We start from the raw sequence: 17,365 nt of genomic DNA on the forward strand, positions 1-17,365 counted from the left end.
TCGGGAACTACAGGCCAGTAAGTCTGACTTCTGTGGTAGATAAATTATTGGAAATGCTTTTAAAACAGAGAATAGTGATGTTTCTGGAACTCAGTGAATTACAGGACCAAAGCAACATGGATTCACTAGAGGCAGGTCTTGTCAGACAAATCTGATCAATTTCTTTGAGTGGGTGAACAGAGAATTGTATAGAGGGAGGGAGTGCACTAGATGTGGTGTATTTAGATTTTAGCAAAGCCTCTGACAGTGTTCTACACAGACATCTAATAAATAAATTGAGTGCCCTTGGGATGGGTCCCAAAGTGACGGGCTTAGTCAAAAACTGGTTGAATGGAAGATGACAGGGTAGTGGTTAATGGAGATCACTTTGAAGAAAGGGATGTTACCAGTGGTGTGCCTCAAGGCTCTGTTCTTGGGCCTGTTCTTTTTAACATTTTCGTAAGCGATATTGCTGAAAGCTGTTGGGTAATATTTGCCTCTTTGCGGATGATACCAAAACCTGCAATAGATACCCCTGATAGAAAGACCTAGTGAAGCTTGAAGCTAAGATGTAATGCTAAGAAATGCAAGGTCATGCATTTGGGTTTTAAAAACAGTACGGTTTAGGGGTGAAGAAATTTTGTGCACAGAAGAGGAGTGGGATTTGGGTGTGATAGTATGTGATGATCTTAAGGTGGTCAAATAGGTTGAAAAGGCAGTGGTGAAAGATGAATGCTAGGGTACATAGGGACAGGGTTACCAGATTTTACGTTAGTAAAATCCAGACCCCCATAGACCCACCTCCAGGTGTGCCAAGTTCCACCCATCCCTGCCCCATTCCACCCGAGCTCCACGCTCCGCTCCAGCCCTGCCCTCCCTGCATGTTTGTTGGGCAGGGAGGCATCCGCACATACACGGATGCCCCCTTCCGACATGATTTATTTTCAAAACCCAGACAAAGTGCCAGGTTTTGAAAAGCCATCCGGACCCCCGGACATGTCCTCAAAAGGAGGACATGTCCGGGGAAATCCAGACGACTGGTAACCCTACATAGGGAGAGGTATGGCCAGTAGGAAAATGAGGTATTGATGCCACTGTATAAAACTCTGGTGAGTCCTCATTTAGAATATTGTTTACAATTCTGGAGACCACCTTCAAAAAAGATATAAAAAGGATGGAGTCAGTCCAGAGGAAGGCTACTAAAATGGTACATGATCTTCGTCATAAGGTGTATGGGGGACAGACTTAAAGATCTCAATCTTTATAGTTTAGAGGAAAGGTGGGAGAGGGGAGATATGATAATGATATTTAAATATCTATGTGGCGTAAATGCGCACGAATCGAGTCTCTTTCGTTTGAAAGGAAGCTCTGGAATGAGAGGGCATAGGATAAAGTTAAGAGGTGATAAGCTCAGGAATAATCTAAAGAAATACTTTTTTACAGAAAGGTGGAATAGTCTCCCAGTAGATGTGGTGAAGACAAAGATTGTGTCTGAATTAAAGAAAGCATGGAACAGACAGGTGGGATCTGTTAGGGAGAAGAGAAGATAGTGGTTGCTGTGAATGAGCAGATTGGATGGGCCATTTGGCCTTATCTGCCATCATGTTTCTATGTTTATTCCGAGTTGAAGGGGAAAGGAAATAGAACACCAAGCACCTACCGTAGTTCTATCCAGTTGTTTTGGGGGGGGATCATTAAGGGACTGAAGAACTTGGTTAGGATAGTAGGGGACTGAAAGGTTGGCAAGATCATTGGGGACAGATAAACTGAATGCCTTCAAAGTGTTCTGGGCTGGGCTGCTAGGACATCAGGCAAGACATTATTGAAGAGCCATTTCCAAAACTCACTCAGTCCATTTTTATTTTTGGCAGTTTTCAGCTATGTAATTAATTTTGTTAATCAAGGCAAGATTCATTTACTATAGCTTATTCCTGTGAATTAGAAGAATTGCCGCTGCTGGGTCAGACCAGTTGTTCATCATGCTCAGCAGTCTGCTCATGTGGCGGCCTTCTGGTCTAAGACCAGCGCCCTAACCGAGACTAGCCCTATCAGCATATGTCCTTGTGCCAACTTTCTCTTGAATCCCTGGAGGGTGTTTTCCCTGTGACAGACTCCGGAAGAGCCTTCCAGTTTTCTACCACTCTCTGGATGAAGAAGACCTTCCTTACGTTTCCTTTCAATTTTAGAGAGTGCCCTCTCGTTCTCCCTACCTTGGAGAGGGTGAACAACCTGTCCTTATCTACTAAGTCTATCCCCTTCAGTACCTTGAATGTTTCGATCATGTCCCCTCTCAATCTCCTCTGCTCGAGGGAGAAAAGGCCCAGTTTCTCTAATCTTTCGCTGTATGGCATCTACTGCAGCCCCTTAACCATCTTAGTCGCTCTTCTCTGGACCCTTTGGAGTAGTACCGTGTCGTTTTTCAAGAATAAGCTACATCTGTTCACAGATTGTGCCATCTGTGGTAAGGGGAACCCAGGAGGATTCTTGTGCTGGTTATAGCTCCCTAAGGCTGTCCTGGTGTTTAAAGCTCTGAAGTAAATTAATGGGATGCTCAGGGCAGGGGTCTGGAGTGGGGCAGTGGTGTGAAAGCTTCCAGTTTATATTGGGGCACAGGAACATAACATAACATCATTCTTCTTAACCGCAAGTTCAAGGCGGTTTACAAAAGATTATAAATAATATCATGAAGAACAAGAAAAGTTATTTGGCCAAGTATTTTGAGAAAAGATAGGTTTTCAACTGAGTTCTGAAATGTTTATAAGAACAAGCTGTAAGCAATAATGATTGAAATTGGTGAATTGGTTCTGGTTTTCAACTGTTCACTGTTTAAGTGGCCATCGTTTGGCACTTAATTGGTTAATGCATCTGAATGCCAGCACTAACTGTTAAAGGTGTAGCCAGCTTTTTTGTGGGCAGTCCAGTTGACTGCTAATATTCTTAACTGGACAAATCAGACTGCATAAAAGCCATCTGCATCTGGTTTCACTTAGGCAATTAAGTGCTGAATAAGGGAGAGCTGAGCCTGGACTTGACTTGTCACTGAATATCCAGACCAGTGGCCAAAATATACTGAGCATCACCCTGAAATATATTAAGTTAGACCCCCCCAAAAAAGGTGTCACTTTATATTGGTTTTGTTTTTATTTGTTTAGGTCTGTTAATATTAACCATTTTTATTTCTGAGTTTCTTTGTTAGGAAACTGTGCTTTCTGACTTTGAGTCCATTCACTGGAAAAGACTTTTGTAGATCATATTGAGTGGGAGGTTCATAGTTTCTGGTTGGAGTAGATTGATTAGCTTTCTTTCAGGGTGTGGGGTTGACTTTCCCTGTCTTACTTTCACTTTTGATTTCTTCTTTGCTCAGCAGAATAGATCAGAAACCAAAATCTGGTGGATGCATGGCGGTGGTGGGCAGACTGCCTAAATGGACAGGGTAAGGGGTCTTTTAATGCTTGCAATGTTTGCTTCCTGCTCAAGGAAATTGTTTGTGTTTGGTGGTTTAATGCTGCAACAGTTCTGCTTCACCTACCTGTTTATCTTTCTCTTAGTGTTCCTCTCCCTTCTGACTATATTCACACAAAATAAAATGATCCTACATGCAAATTAAAGGGCAGAACCCCAACAGAAAAGGATCCTGTGAAGACTTGAGGTAAGCTCACCGATCGTGTTTGTGATTTTTCCCTTACCCGATTCACTAACCTTGTGACCGATTAACCTCCGATCCACACAAGCAAATGAGGGGAAATTGCATGCAAAATTAGGAAGGCAGCAATTCACTAAACAAAATCAGGAACACCGACTGGGCTGGCTGATCAAAAAAGAAGGGGACCAGTTGCTCATGTCCTTTCCGACTATCCTGCTCTCTGCCGCCCTTTGAGCCCGCAGGTTTAAAGCGGGATTGGAACGGAACAGAACAGAACACGCCGTAGTGCAGCTCCGCTTTAAACTTGTGGGTTAAAACCACGAGCTTGCGAGTAAAAGTCCACTCCGCTGATCCCAACAGTAGTGCCCGAATACATTTTGGGCAGGTAGTAGCTCCTGGTGGCCGGAAGCTGATTCCGCCGCCATACAGTCTTGCCGTAGCTGATGAGCTCCTGGAAGAGACCACTGGGCAGAACGGAGCTAAGATGCACTAGCAGAGCGACCAAGAAGCGACTGCTGAGGACCTCATGTCCTTGCTGACTGTCCTGCTCTCTGCCGCCCTGAATTCCCAGCCCTGCAGCTCTGAGACTATCAAAAAAGCACCCTGCTCTTTGCCGCCCTGCCACCCTGCGAGTTAAAAGTGAGGCTGCACTAACATTTAAAACTGCTAATTTGTAGAGCAGGTGAATTGGTGGAAAATGTCATTGCTTGTGCTAAATCGGGCATCAAATTGGCGCGACTGATTTTTGAATGTTGTACTCCGTCCAACCTCTGAACCAGAGCATAACCCCCAGGGATGGACAGAAAAATATGACCAAAATATGCGTGAAATAAGTGGAAAAATCAGGCAGACTTCAAGGTCAGGTTAAAAGCGGGGCTGCACTAACATTTAAAACTTGACAGCTGCCCCTGGTTGCTGCTTGCAACCAGGCATAGGAGTGACCTATAAAAAGGCCTTTTCATTGCTCGCTTTATCTCTGGCCAAACTATCCTATGTACAACCCCCCCTTGCAGTATGTTCTGTTCCATTAAAGCCCCCCCTTGTGCGGAGAAGATGGTCTGATATGCATCAGGATCGCTCTGCAGCGATCTGTGGGGTCGTTGTGGGGCTTGCCTCCAATTGGGTTAATTTGCATGAAGACTGGTACATAATCGGTCGCCTATCCAAGGATCGCCCACGATCGGGTGGGAAAGGTATGTTTAGTGAAATTTAAAATGGATGGGGCATACCACAGTTTAACCCCATAAAAAAACAAACAACACTTTACACTTATCCATCACAAGATGAATATGCATGAGATTAATTTACATGCAAAGCTATCTTATGCTTATTTGTTATGGGGTGTTCTATAAACCTGACTGACTAGGTATATCAAGAAGACTGGATTGAGAATCAATGATCTAATCTAATCTCTCTTCTTTCTCACCTCATGCTAAGGTCTTCTCACTTTTAAACCTCTTTTCTTTTACGCAGAGGGTCAATTTCCCTGCATATCAAAGAGCAACACTCTACCTACCATGATAGGGTAGGGCAGGAGGGGACTGGGATTCTTCAGATGCCATGGCATTGTGCTACCTACTTAGGTCTTTTTTCTGGATGTCACAATACGCCCATGTACTCACTGAACATAACAGACTATGGACCTTTCCTCCAGGAAATTGTCCAAACCATTTTCAAACCAGCTATGCTGTCCGCTCTTACCACAACCTCTGGCAATGCGTTCCAGAGCTTAACTATTCTCTGAGTGAAAAAAATTTCCTCCTATTGATTTTAAAAGTATTTTCCTTTAACTTCATTGAGTGTCCCCTAGTCTTTGTAATTTTTGACGGAGTGAAAAATCGATCCACTTGTACCCGTTCTACTACACTCAGGATTTTGTAGACTTCAATCATATCTCCTCTTAGCCATCTCTTTTCCATGCTGAAGAGCCCTAACCTTTTTTGTCTTTCCTCATATGAGAGGAATTCCATCCCCTTTATCATCTTGGTTGCTCTTCTTTGAACCTTTTCTAGCATGGCTTTATCATCCTTGAGATAAGGAAACCAGAATTGAATGCAGTACTCCAGAGGTGGTCACACCATGGAGCAATACAGGGGCATTTTAATATTTTTATTCTTGTTAACCATCCTTTTTTTAATAATTCCTAGCATCCTGTTTGCTTTTTTGGCAGCTGCCGCACATTGGGCGGAAGGTTTCATCATATTGTATACAATGACACCCAGATCCCTTTTTTGGGTGCTAGCTCCCAAGATGGACCCTAGCATCTGGTAACTGTGATTCAGGTTATTCTTCCCAATGTGCATCACTTTGTATTTGTCCACATTAAATTTCATCTGCCATTTGGACACCCAGTCTTCCAATTTCCTAAGGTCTGCCTGCAATTTTTCACAATCCACAAGTGTTTTACCAACTTTGAACAGTTTAGTGTCATCTGCAAATTTAATCACCTCACTCATCGTTCCAATTTCCAGATCATTTATAAATAAGTTAAATAGCACCGGTCCCAGTACATATCCCTGCGATACTCCACTGTTTACTCTCCTCCATTGAGAAAAATGACCATTTAACCCTACCCTCTGTTTTCTATCTGATAACCAATTCCTAATCCATAACTGAACTTTGCCACCTATCCCATGACTCTTTCATTTTCTCAGGAGCCTTTCATAATTTCTTATAGTGTCCCATAAGAACAGCAAAAAGTCACATGCCCTTTTTACTTTTCCATCAGTCAAGGGATTAAGTAAGGGATCAAAAGTAAGAAATATCTTGTATCAAACAGCCTTTTACGATAAAGATTTTCAACAGTTACTGCTTACATCTTGTTCTTACGAACATTTTAGAAAACAACTGAAAACCTTCCTCTTTTCAAAATTCCTAACGAAATAGATTAAGGCCCAAATTCTGTAAACAGCACCTAAAGTTAGGCACCTATGTTGGAGGCGCCCAACTAGATAGGCGCCTATCTAAATTGAAGAACAAGCTTTATTAAGCTTTTTAATCAGCACTGATTGAAACCTAGGCGCCTATCAAGAAAGCATGATTCTGTAACAAGATGCCTCTAAAAATTTAGATGGCCTTCAAAAAATAAGCGCTATGCACGTTAGGTGTGGGCGTGGCTAAGTGTTAGGCACCTTCTTACAGAATCACTGCTCTTAAGTGTGCTTATGCGCTCAGCTAGACGCCTAACTTTTAGTTGTGCCTAGAGCTGGCCTATTTCTTGGGCGCCTCCAAAATAGGTTCCGCTCAGCGTAATTCATTAAACAGCACCCAATTTTACTTGAATCGCACTGAACAGTGCCTAATTGGGTGCCTAACCTTTGGGCGCTTCTTGTAGAATTTGCCCTTAATTGTATTATTCATTTTTGCAAACTTTTGTATACCGCATTGAACTTATGATTACCATATTTTTCCGCTCCATAAGACACACCTGACCATAAGACGCACCCTAGATTTAGAGGAGGAAAACAAGAAAAAAACATTCTGAACCAAATTCTCCCTGCCAGGCTCTGCACCCAACCCAACACTCCTTGCCAGGCTCTGCACTTGTAAATTTGTGTTGGCTGAAATCTTTTAAACCAGCTTTGCTAGAGTGTTTATTAGTACTGTTACATACAGGATTATTTTTTTTAGACATTCTCTGCTCAAAAATGTTACCGAACAAGCAATACTTTTTCCAAGGACATGTATAACCATCACCATTTATTTTCCTTCCGCTGTGGAAGTCGGGGTACGTTAAACAACGTCGGATAACTCTTTTCTTAAAAGGGATAATCCATTTTTTTATACTTTCCATCAACACATGGCGATGTAACAGTTTTTATTTCCAATCCGTCCTTGGAGTCTGAATGAGTGATGGTGAACTCTCTCTCTCCTAAAGCTTGACAGTTTCTACCATTTCTCCCAACTACAAAGGAGGGGCCCTTCAAACCTTGGCAGCTACTTTTCTCGTTGCTTGCAGAGCCTGAGGGGTCTCTGCAGCCATCTTCAGGCACTCCACAATCTCCTTGTAACAGCGGTTACTCAAGTAGAGCGATACGTAGGCCGTGCTCCCTTTCTTTGTTTGTTTGTTTGTTTTTTTTCTTCATTTTCAAGAAGCGTTTCTGATTGGTCATCTTTTCCCCAAGCCTTCCTCACAGGTAAAGTGCGATTCCATTGGTTGGTGATGGGACGACGCTCCAGCCGGGCTCCCTTTCTTCGTTGATTTTTTTTTTTTTTTTTAGTTTTCAATAGTGCTTCGGATTGGTTACCTTTTCCCCTAGCCCTCCTCCACGGTAAAGAGCGATTCCATTGGTCGATAACAGGGTTGTGGCCTTCAAGAAGGGAAGGGCCATGGAGAGCTATGGAACCTGCCTTCCAGAGCCTGCTTGCCAGAGGAATTAAAATAAGGTAACGGGTGGGTGGGTATTCGCTCCATAAGACACACCCTTATTTTCACCCACTTTTTTGGGGGGAAAAAGTGCATCTTATGGAGCGAAAAATACGGTATGTAGTCTAGAAATTTGGTGTTATGTTGTGATGTTTTCTTTATATCTTTTGAGACACATAGCTTTCTCTCCCTGCTAGGGACTTTACATAAGAACATAACCCACACTGAGCTCAGCAGTCTATCTCTAACAGTGGCCAATTCAGGTCACAAGTACCTGAAAGATTCCAAAAAGTAGATGGAGTAGAGGAGTAGCCTAATGGCTAGTGCAGTGGACTGATATCCTGGGCAACTGAGTTTCTTTAGGAAACTCTCCAAACCGGTATAGGCTTCATAGATAGGTAATATCTCATCATGACCAGCAGGTGGAGAAAGACGAAACTGTGGAATAGTACATAATAGGTGACTCTCCCTATCTCCTTCAGTCTTTTATCAATCTCAAGAAGTTTCCAGTCCAAGAAGCCCTGCAAGCAGGAAGCTTCTGTTCCAACAGGCTGGTATTCCTACCCCGGGAAGTGTGAAGGGGCCAACTCAAGAGAGTTGCACTCGTAGATTTGTTTGTTTGTTTGTTTTTTGGGGGGGTTGCTGTCCACTATTGGGAGGGAAGGTGTGAGGGTTGTGGGGCTGTTAGATTGGCGATAGGGAGGGGGCTGCTGCTGCACCCTTGAAGGGGGAAAGAAGGTTGGGGTTTTTTTCTATCCGCCATTGGGAGGATGGTGCGAGGGTTGAGGGGCTATTGGACTGGCAATAGGGAGGGAGGGATGGGGCTGCTGGACTCATGAGGGAGGAGGGAATTGCTTGGGCTGCTGGACGTGGACCGGCTGGAACTGAAGGGAAGGAAAACAGTGGCTGGATCTAGAGATTGTGGGAAAGGGAAATCGATCATGGGCACCTGTGGTAGGTGGAATGGTGCTGGAGTGAAGAGAGAGGTGCCAGATCCATACCTGGGCACTGAAGGGAGGGGAAAGAGGTGGTGGTCCCTTGAGAAGGGAGCTAGAGGGATGAGAGAGAGGTACAGGACCTGCAGAGAGGAAGAGAGAGAAGGAAAGGGAAAGAGAAAAGCTGAACCAAGGAAGAGTGAGTGAAATATTGAACATAGTGGAGGGAGGGAGGAAAGAAACAGTGTGAGACACATTGTGTAAGGAGTAAGAGACGAAAAAAGCTGGACACAGGGAGATATAGAAAAAGAGGGAAGATGATGGGCATGGATGAGAGCATAGGAACAAGGACCAAAAGGGGAATGCTGCATCTGCATGGGGGTGATATATGGACATAGAGGGGTAATTGCTAGACATGGGAGGGTATATGGACACAGAAGATGGCTAACAAAGAAAAATGGGGAGACTCAATGATCCACAGTGAAAACAATCCATTGATGAAAACAAAAACTGTGGATACAGATGTTCTGGAGATAATTTATTAAACACTGACATATAAAACCATGAAAATTCAAATAAAAAAGTACAGTGATAAAAATACTGTGACATGGGGGAAAATAAGAACACAGAAGGAAGATAGATGGGGGGGCATAGGGATATAGAGGAGTGATACTGTGCTCAGGAGGAGGGGGATCATAGAATGGTGAGATGATGAAGGCAGAGAGATGGGCACAGGGGAAATACTAGAAAGGGAAGTATAGGAGATAGAGAAGGAAGATGCTTGCTGAACATGGGGGAAAAACATACACAGAGATGGAAGATGAATGGTGAGCATGGAGAAAGAAGACGTGTCAAATGGTCAGGAGACCAAGTGGGTTTAGAGTAGACAGATGGAAACAGAAACCAGAGCCTGAGACCAATGCGATGTGAAGAATAAAATGACCAGATAACAAAAGGTAAAAAAAAATAAAAAAAATAATATTTTGTGATTACAATATATCAGATTTGAAATATTGTATGTATACTTCTAGAACTGGTGTTAGACATAACTGCAGACTGCAAAGCCCAGGCCGTGCTTCTTTAGCTTCCAGCTGGCTTAGGGCTCTCTCTGACTGGGGGGGGGGGGGTAGTTGCCTTAGTTGCACTCCCTTAACACTGTTTATAAGAATTGCTGCTGCTGGGACAGACCAGTGGTCCATCCTGCCCAGCAGTCCACTCACACGGTGACCCCCTAGGTCAAGACCAGTGCTCCAAATGAGTCCAGTCTCACCAATTTAGCATGAACTTGTCCAACTTTGTCTTCAAACCCTGGAGGGTGTTTTCCCCTATAACAGGCTCTGGAAGAGCGTTCCAGTTTTCTACCACTCTGGGTGAAGAAGAATTTCCTTACATTTATATGGAATCTATCCCCTTTTAACTTTAGAGTGCCCTCTCGTTCTCTCTACCTTGGAGAGGGTGAACAATCTGTCTTTATCTGCTAAGTCTATTCCCTTCAATATTTTGAATGTTTCGATCATGTCCCCTCGCAGTCTCCTCTTTTCAAGGAAGAAGAGGCCCAGCTTCTCCAATCTCTCACTGTACGGCAGTTCCTCCATCCCCTTAACCATTTTAGTCGCTCTTCTCTGGACCCTTTCAAGTAGTACCATGACCTTCTTCATGAATGGCGACCAGTGCTGGATGCAGTACTCTAGGTGAGGGTGCACCATGGCCCGATACAGCAGCATGATAACCTTCTCCGATCTGATCGTGATCCCCTTCTTGATCATTCCTAGCATTCTGTTCACCCTTTTCAACGCCGCAGCACAATGTGCAGATGGCTTCATGGACTTGTCGATCAGAATTCCCAAGTCCCTTTCCTGGGAGATCTCTCCAAGTACTGCCCCGGACATCCTGTATGAGTGCATGAGATTTTTGTTCCCGACATGCATCACTTTGCACTTATCTACGTTGAACCTCATTTGCCATGTCGATGCCCATTTCTCGAGCTTGATTATGTTACGTTGCAGATCTTCTCAATCCCCCTGTGTCTTCACTACTCTGAATAACTTCGTATCGTCCGCAAATTTAATCACCTCACTCATCGTACCAATGTCCAGATTGTTTATAAAGATGTTGAAGAGCACAGTCCAAGCACCGAGCCCTGCGGCACCCCGCTGGTGACGCTCTTTCAGTCTGAGAATTGTCCATTTACCCCCACTCTCTGTTTACTTTGCTCCAGCCAGTTTTTAATCCATGTCATGTGTGACTGCGGCATTCCATTAGCATGATTTTTCTATAATACAGTTTTCTCGATAGTGGAGGGGATATTTGTGAAGGGGAGACAGGGATTTTGTTGATCCTTGCTTTGTATTATTTGTGTTTATAAAATGCAGTTTTACAGAATAATGTTTCTTTGTATACTTTAATAAAATAAGTTCAATATAAAATCATAACTATTTGAGGCTTGTGCAGATGGGATCAGAGAGTTTGCGGGGATGGGGCAGGGATGGGGACCAAGCTCGCGGAGATGGAGCAGAGACTGGGACTAAGCTCACAGGGTCAGGTTGGAGACGGGAACCAAGCTCACAGGGACGGGGCAGGGATAGGGATAAAGCTCGCGGGGACGGGGACATATTTTTTCCCCATGTCATTCTCTACATACATCTTCACTCCCTCCTGCAGATACCATGCAAAGTCTGATGCATCGTAACAGTACCTTGTACTGTACCCTAAAGCTTGAGCATATTAAATTTCATTTGCTATTTAGATTCCCAGTCTCCTAGTCTCACAAGAACATTCTTCAATTCCGTACAGACTTCTGCAGTTTTGACAATTTTGAATTATACTTTTGTCATCTGTAATGTCAAGGTATAACCTTGTACCTATTAGAGGGCTTTTCTATGCTAACTACTGATACCACATCCTTTATTCCAGAGCTATTTATTTAGTGAGTGAAAAAATGTTTCCTCCTATTTGTTTTAAAGTTATGTGAAATATTTTATCACTCAACAAATAGTTAAGCTCTGAAACTTGTTACTGGAAGATTTGGAACAGTGTTAGCTCTCGCCACTTTGAGAGCCCTCACCCCCCCACCCCGAAGCATCCCACTGCTCCAAAATGAGAATGCTAATAGCTGGATGCCAGAGAGATGCTGCAGATTGAGTTCTCACTCCACACATGAAGGAAGAGGAGGTAGAAGGAGCTGGCTGAGTGCGTAAATGCAAATCATGCAGGGGCTCCAAGATAAGATCCAGTAAGCCCGCAAACTTAAATAAGCACAGAAGGATCATCCCCTGGTTCAGAGGCTAGAGCAGGATCCTGAGAGTCAGCACATGTTCCCAGGTCCGCAGCCATGGGAAGAACATCCCTCGAATATAAGGGATCTGCAAAATGGTCATCATCAGTATCTGCATGAGCAGGGTCTCCCAAAACTGGAATAGTGACAGACTATGAAGAAGATGTGCCCTGGGAGGCAAAGCTGCTGGGAGACAAGTCCAAGGCGCAGCTAGACTGCACAAGTGAAGCACAGCTCTCATGATAGACATTCCACAAAAGTTTCAAAAAGTCTGAGAAAGCCTCCAGACCATGGAGTGGAGAATCATCCCTAGATGACTTAGCTTTGCATTTCTTGGGATTTGGGATGTTGATGGCCTGTTGCGCAGACCTTTCAACATTGCTGGGCCCAGAAAACAAAAAAAGCCACACTAACAGGCTAGCCATTCTTTTTGTCACCTGCTTAGTCAAGGGAGAGGCTAAGCTTGGCGTTCCTGTTTCTTCTGGCCACTCTGAGATTGTCTGGCAAAGTTACACGAGAAAATGGAGTAGATTCTACGCCGTTCACGGAGGAGGGTGTTTATGAGCCACTTGAAAAACTGAAGGTGGACAAAGCGATGGGACCAGACGGGATCCATCCCAGGATACTAAGGGAGCTCAGAGAGGTTCTGGCGAGTGCTATTAAAGACTTTTTCAACAAATCTCTGGAGACGGAAGTGATTCCTGGGGATTGGAGGAGAGCGGATGTGGTCCCTATTCATAAAAGTGGTCACAGGGATGAAGCAGGAAACTACAGGCCAGTGAGCCTCACTTCAGTTGTTGGAAAATAATGGAAGTGTTGCTGAAAGAAAGGATAGTGTACTTCCTTGAATCTAATGGGTTACAGGATCCGAGGCAACATGGCTTTACAAAAGGTAAATCGTGCCAAATGAACCTGATTGAATTTTTTGATTGGGTGACCAGAGAGCTGGATCGAGGACATATGCTAGATGTAATTTACTTGGATTTCAGCAAAGCCTTTGATACAGTTCCTCATAGGAGGCTGTTGAACAAACTTGAAGGGCTGAAGTTAGGACCCAAAGTGGTGAACTGGGTCAGAAACTGGCTGTCGGACAGACGCCAGAGGGTGGTGGTTAATGGAAGTCGCTCGAAGGAAGGAAAGGTGACTAGTGGAGTCCCTCAGGGTTCGGTGCTGGGGCCAATCCTGTTCAATATGTATGTAAGTGATATTGCTGAAGGGTTAGAAGGAAAAGTGTGCCTTTTTGCAGATGATACCAATATTTGTAACAGAGTAGACACCGAAGAGGGAGTGGAAAATATGAAAAAGGATCTGCAAAAGTTAGAGGAATGGTCTAATGCCTGGCAACTAAAATTCAATGCAAAGAAATGCAGAGTAATGCATTTGGGGATTAATAATAGGAAGGAACCGTATATGCTGGGAGGAGAGAAGCTGATATGCACGGACGGGGAGAGGGACCTTGGGGTTATAATGTCCGAAGATCTAAAGGCGAAAAAACAGCGTGACAAGGCAATGGCTACTGCCAGAAGGATGCTGGGCTGTATAAAGAGAGGCGTAGTCAGTAGAAGGAAGAAGGTGTTGACGCCCCTGTACAGGTCATTGGTGAGGCCCCACTTGGAGTATTGTGTTCAGTTTTGGAGACCGTATCTGGCGAAAGACGTAAGAAGACTTGAGGCAGTCCAGAGGAGGGCGACGAAAATGATAGGAGGCTTGCGCCAGAAGACGTATGAGGAGAGACTGGAAGCCCTGAATATGTATACCCTAGAGGAAAGGAGAGACAGGGGAGATATGATTCAGACGTTCAAATACTTGAAGGGTATTAACGTAGAACAAAATCTTTTCCAGAGAAAGGAAAATGGTAAAACCAGAGGACATAATTTGAGGTTGAGGGGTGGTAGATTCAGGCGCAATGTTAGGAAATTTTACTTTACGGAGAGGGTAGTGGATGCCTGGAATGCGCTCCCGAGAGAGGTGGTGGAGAGTAAAACTGTGACTGAGTTCAAAGAAGCGTAGGATGAACACAGAAGATTTAGAATCAGAAAATAATATTAAATATTGAACTAGGCCAGTTACTGGGCAGACTTGCACGGTCTGTGTCTGTGTATGGCCGTTTGGTGGAGGATGGGCAGGGGAGGGCTTCAATGGCTGGGAGGGTGTAGATGGGCTGGAGTAAGTCTTAACAGAGATTTCGGCAGTTGGAACCCAAGCACAGTACCGGGTAAAGCTTTGGATTCTTGCCCAGAAATAGCTAAGAAGAAAAAAAAAAAAAAAAAAATTTAAATTGAATCAGGTTGGGCAGACTGGATGGACCATTCGGGTCTTTATCCCAGGACAAGCAGGCAGCATATTCTTGACTGATGGGTGACGGCACCGACGGAGCCCCGGTACGGACAATTTTAGAGTGATTGCACTGTAAGAACTTGGAAAGTTCTAGCAGGCCGCACCGCGCACGCGCGAGTGCCTTCCCGCCCGACGGAGGCACGCGGTCCCCAGTTTCTTAGTTTCCGCGGAGCTAAGAAGACGCACGTTTCAACGGCTGTTGAAAACTTTTTTCTATTTTCGCCTTCCCGCTCGCGTAAACTCGTTGGGAAATATTGTTTCCCTCATTTTATTTTCTTTTCTTTGTTAAAAAAAAAAAACAAACAACTTAGTTCGTTTTTCTTTCATTTTTTCGGTTTCGCCCCAGCGGGGCCTGTTGCCACCATCGAGGCCTCGGCCTTTGATTTGGCTGAAGCCGTTTTTACATTCATGCCTCCTCAACCCGGGTTTAAGAAGTGCCAGCGGTGCGCTCGACCAATTTCACTCACAGACCCGCACAACTGGTGTCTACAGTGTCTTGGTCCTGACCATCGAGCGTCTACTTGCACCCGCTGTGCCACTCTTAAAAAGAGAACTTTAAAAAATTGACAAATCCAACAGCGATTATTGTTTGGTACCGAGATGTCGGATTCGGCGGCACCTGTCCCCACTTCGACCCCGACGCAGTCGGCACCTGCCTCGTCAACACCGCGCGACACCGCGCCGGCGTCGCACCCTTCAGGTAAGCCGGCTAAGAAGCCTTCCCCGCTGGAGCGCCCTCCGGTCTCAGTGGCAGCGAGCCCAATCCTGCCGACCTCGAGGCGCCCGCGGAAGCGCTCCGCTCCGATTGAGGTAAGCCCCTCGACATCGGGTTCCTCTTCGGAGTGTATAGCGGCACCCAAGGTACCGCAGAAGAAAAAAGCGGTACCGGTGCCTTCACTAGACGAGCGCATTGCCGCCGTCCTGCAAGTACAGCTTAAAGAACAACTACAGCAGCTGTTACCTGCCCTTCTGACACCGAGCCTTCCAGTCCCGGTCCGGTCTGAGCCTCCGGTACTGACAGTGGAGCAGCCTCCTTTGTCGGCATCCACCTTGTCGGTACCGATGCACACCACTACCTCGGTATCTATGCCAGTCTTAGCGCCGGAACCGAGATCCTTACACCAGGCTGTTCAAACATCGGCGCCGACACAGCCTATAACATCTCCCGGTACCGTTTCACAGAGGTCTGGGAAGTCGATGCATAAAACTCGACACCTAGAACCCTCCACACCGGAATCCCGGGACCGCAGTTTTCAAGTGTGGGACCCTGATCTGTGGGGCGATTCGGAGGACCCTCTTCTCTCAGAGGGAGAGTGTTCATCAGGAGAAGAGGATCCTTCTGTTTTGGATCCATCCTCTAAACCTGATGCAACTTCTTTTACCTATTTTCTCAAAGAGATGTGTGAATCTCTCTCTATTCCCTTGGAGGCTGAATCCAAAAAATCCAAGGCATTTCTTGATGCTCTGGATTTTGACCAGCCTCCAAGGGAATTTCTCAAACTGCCTCTCCATCCAAACAACACAGGAACAAGACCAAAAACAAAAAAAACTTAAAACAACTGAAACATATTGAAACCCCCACCCCCAAACAATACAAGAACTTCAAAGGATACAATCTCAACGCTCAGTCGGTGAGAAATAAGGCACACATACATGATTGGATCGAACACAAAAACCTGGACATCATATTCCTAACCGAAACATGGATGATCTCAGACACAGATGTCATTATGAAGGAAATTTTACCGCAGGGCTATAAAATCGTCCCAATAACTAGAAGCTGGAAAAGAGGAGGGGGTCTAGCGATAATCCTTAAATGCTACTTTGACTTCACCAGAATGGACTAAAAAATCACAGAAGAAATGGAAATCATCACCTGTAAGATCACCAACCCCGAACTGGAAGAATCTCTAATAGCTACACTATTCTACATCCCCCCCCAAAAAATGGTCAAGTGCAAAAGAAGAATTCTTTGAATACCTTTCAAGTTTCAAGTTTTAAGTTTCAAGTTTATTATGGGACTTGATAAATCGCTTAATCGGATATTCTAAGCGATTTACATTTAAAATTTACAATATAAAATCCAAGAACAATAACAATGTAACATATTAATACATACAATTTAAATAATGGCTAAAATATTCTAAATGCAACATAATAATACATACAATTTAAATAATGGCTAAAATATTCTAAATTTAAACAATATTAAACACTAGGAAAGGAAGGGTGAAATATAATTTTAAAGTAAAGAAGAAACATTAAGGGCAAGTACAAAAGGAATACAGTAGTTAAAACATGTTCAACCAAATAAATAATTCATGAAATATAAAATTATGTAGAAAAGGCATCTTTAAAAAGGAAAGTTTTTAACTCAGTTTTAAATTTTCCAAGGTCTTTCTCCTCTCTTAAAGAAATAGGGAGGGCGTTCCATGTTTGAGGTGTCGTACAAGAAAAAATAAGTTGTCTTCTTGTATTAATAATTTTTAAGGATGGGATCGTTAGCAGATTTTGATCGCTAGAACGTAAAATTCTCTTTGCAGAATATGGAATCAGTAATCTATATAAAAAAGCAGGGGTCTTATTAATCAAAGTTTTAAAGATAATTACACACAACTTATAAGTGATTCTGTAATTAACAGGAAGCCAATGAGCCTCTTTGAGAAGTGGTGTTACATGATCAAATTTCTTGGAATTATTTATTAATTTTATTGCTGTGTTCTGTATAATTTGTAATCGTTTTATTTCATATTGTGCAATTCCTTTGAATAAAGAGTTGCAGTAATCAAGTTTAGAAATCACCAAAGAGTGAATCAATATAGTGAGTGATT

The 17,365-nt window shown here is 43.9% G+C and overlaps 1 protein-coding gene across 7 annotated transcripts in view; it reads left to right on the forward strand.

The window, feature by feature from the left end:
- The window catches only part of ATG9A (autophagy related 9A), a 383,311-nt gene that overhangs the window by 9,661 nt on the left and 356,285 nt on the right, over positions 1-17,365 (forward strand). For 5 of the 7 annotated variants that reach the window (XM_033944872.1, XM_033944873.1, XM_033944874.1 and 2 more), the window contains exons 2-3: positions 3,347-3,412; positions 3,528-3,628. The gene's annotated coding sequence lies outside the window, so the exon portion shown is untranslated. Of the gene's footprint in view, positions 1-3,048; positions 3,095-3,343; positions 3,413-3,527; positions 3,629-17,365 lie in introns of those variants that run through there. The other 2 variants (XM_033944870.1, XM_033944868.1) reach the window with 2 other exon arrangements.

Source organism: Geotrypetes seraphini, chromosome 5 (assembly GCF_902459505.1).
Source record: "Geotrypetes seraphini chromosome 5, aGeoSer1.1, whole genome shotgun sequence".
Classification (NCBI taxonomy): domain Eukaryota; kingdom Metazoa; phylum Chordata; class Amphibia; order Gymnophiona; family Dermophiidae; genus Geotrypetes; species Geotrypetes seraphini.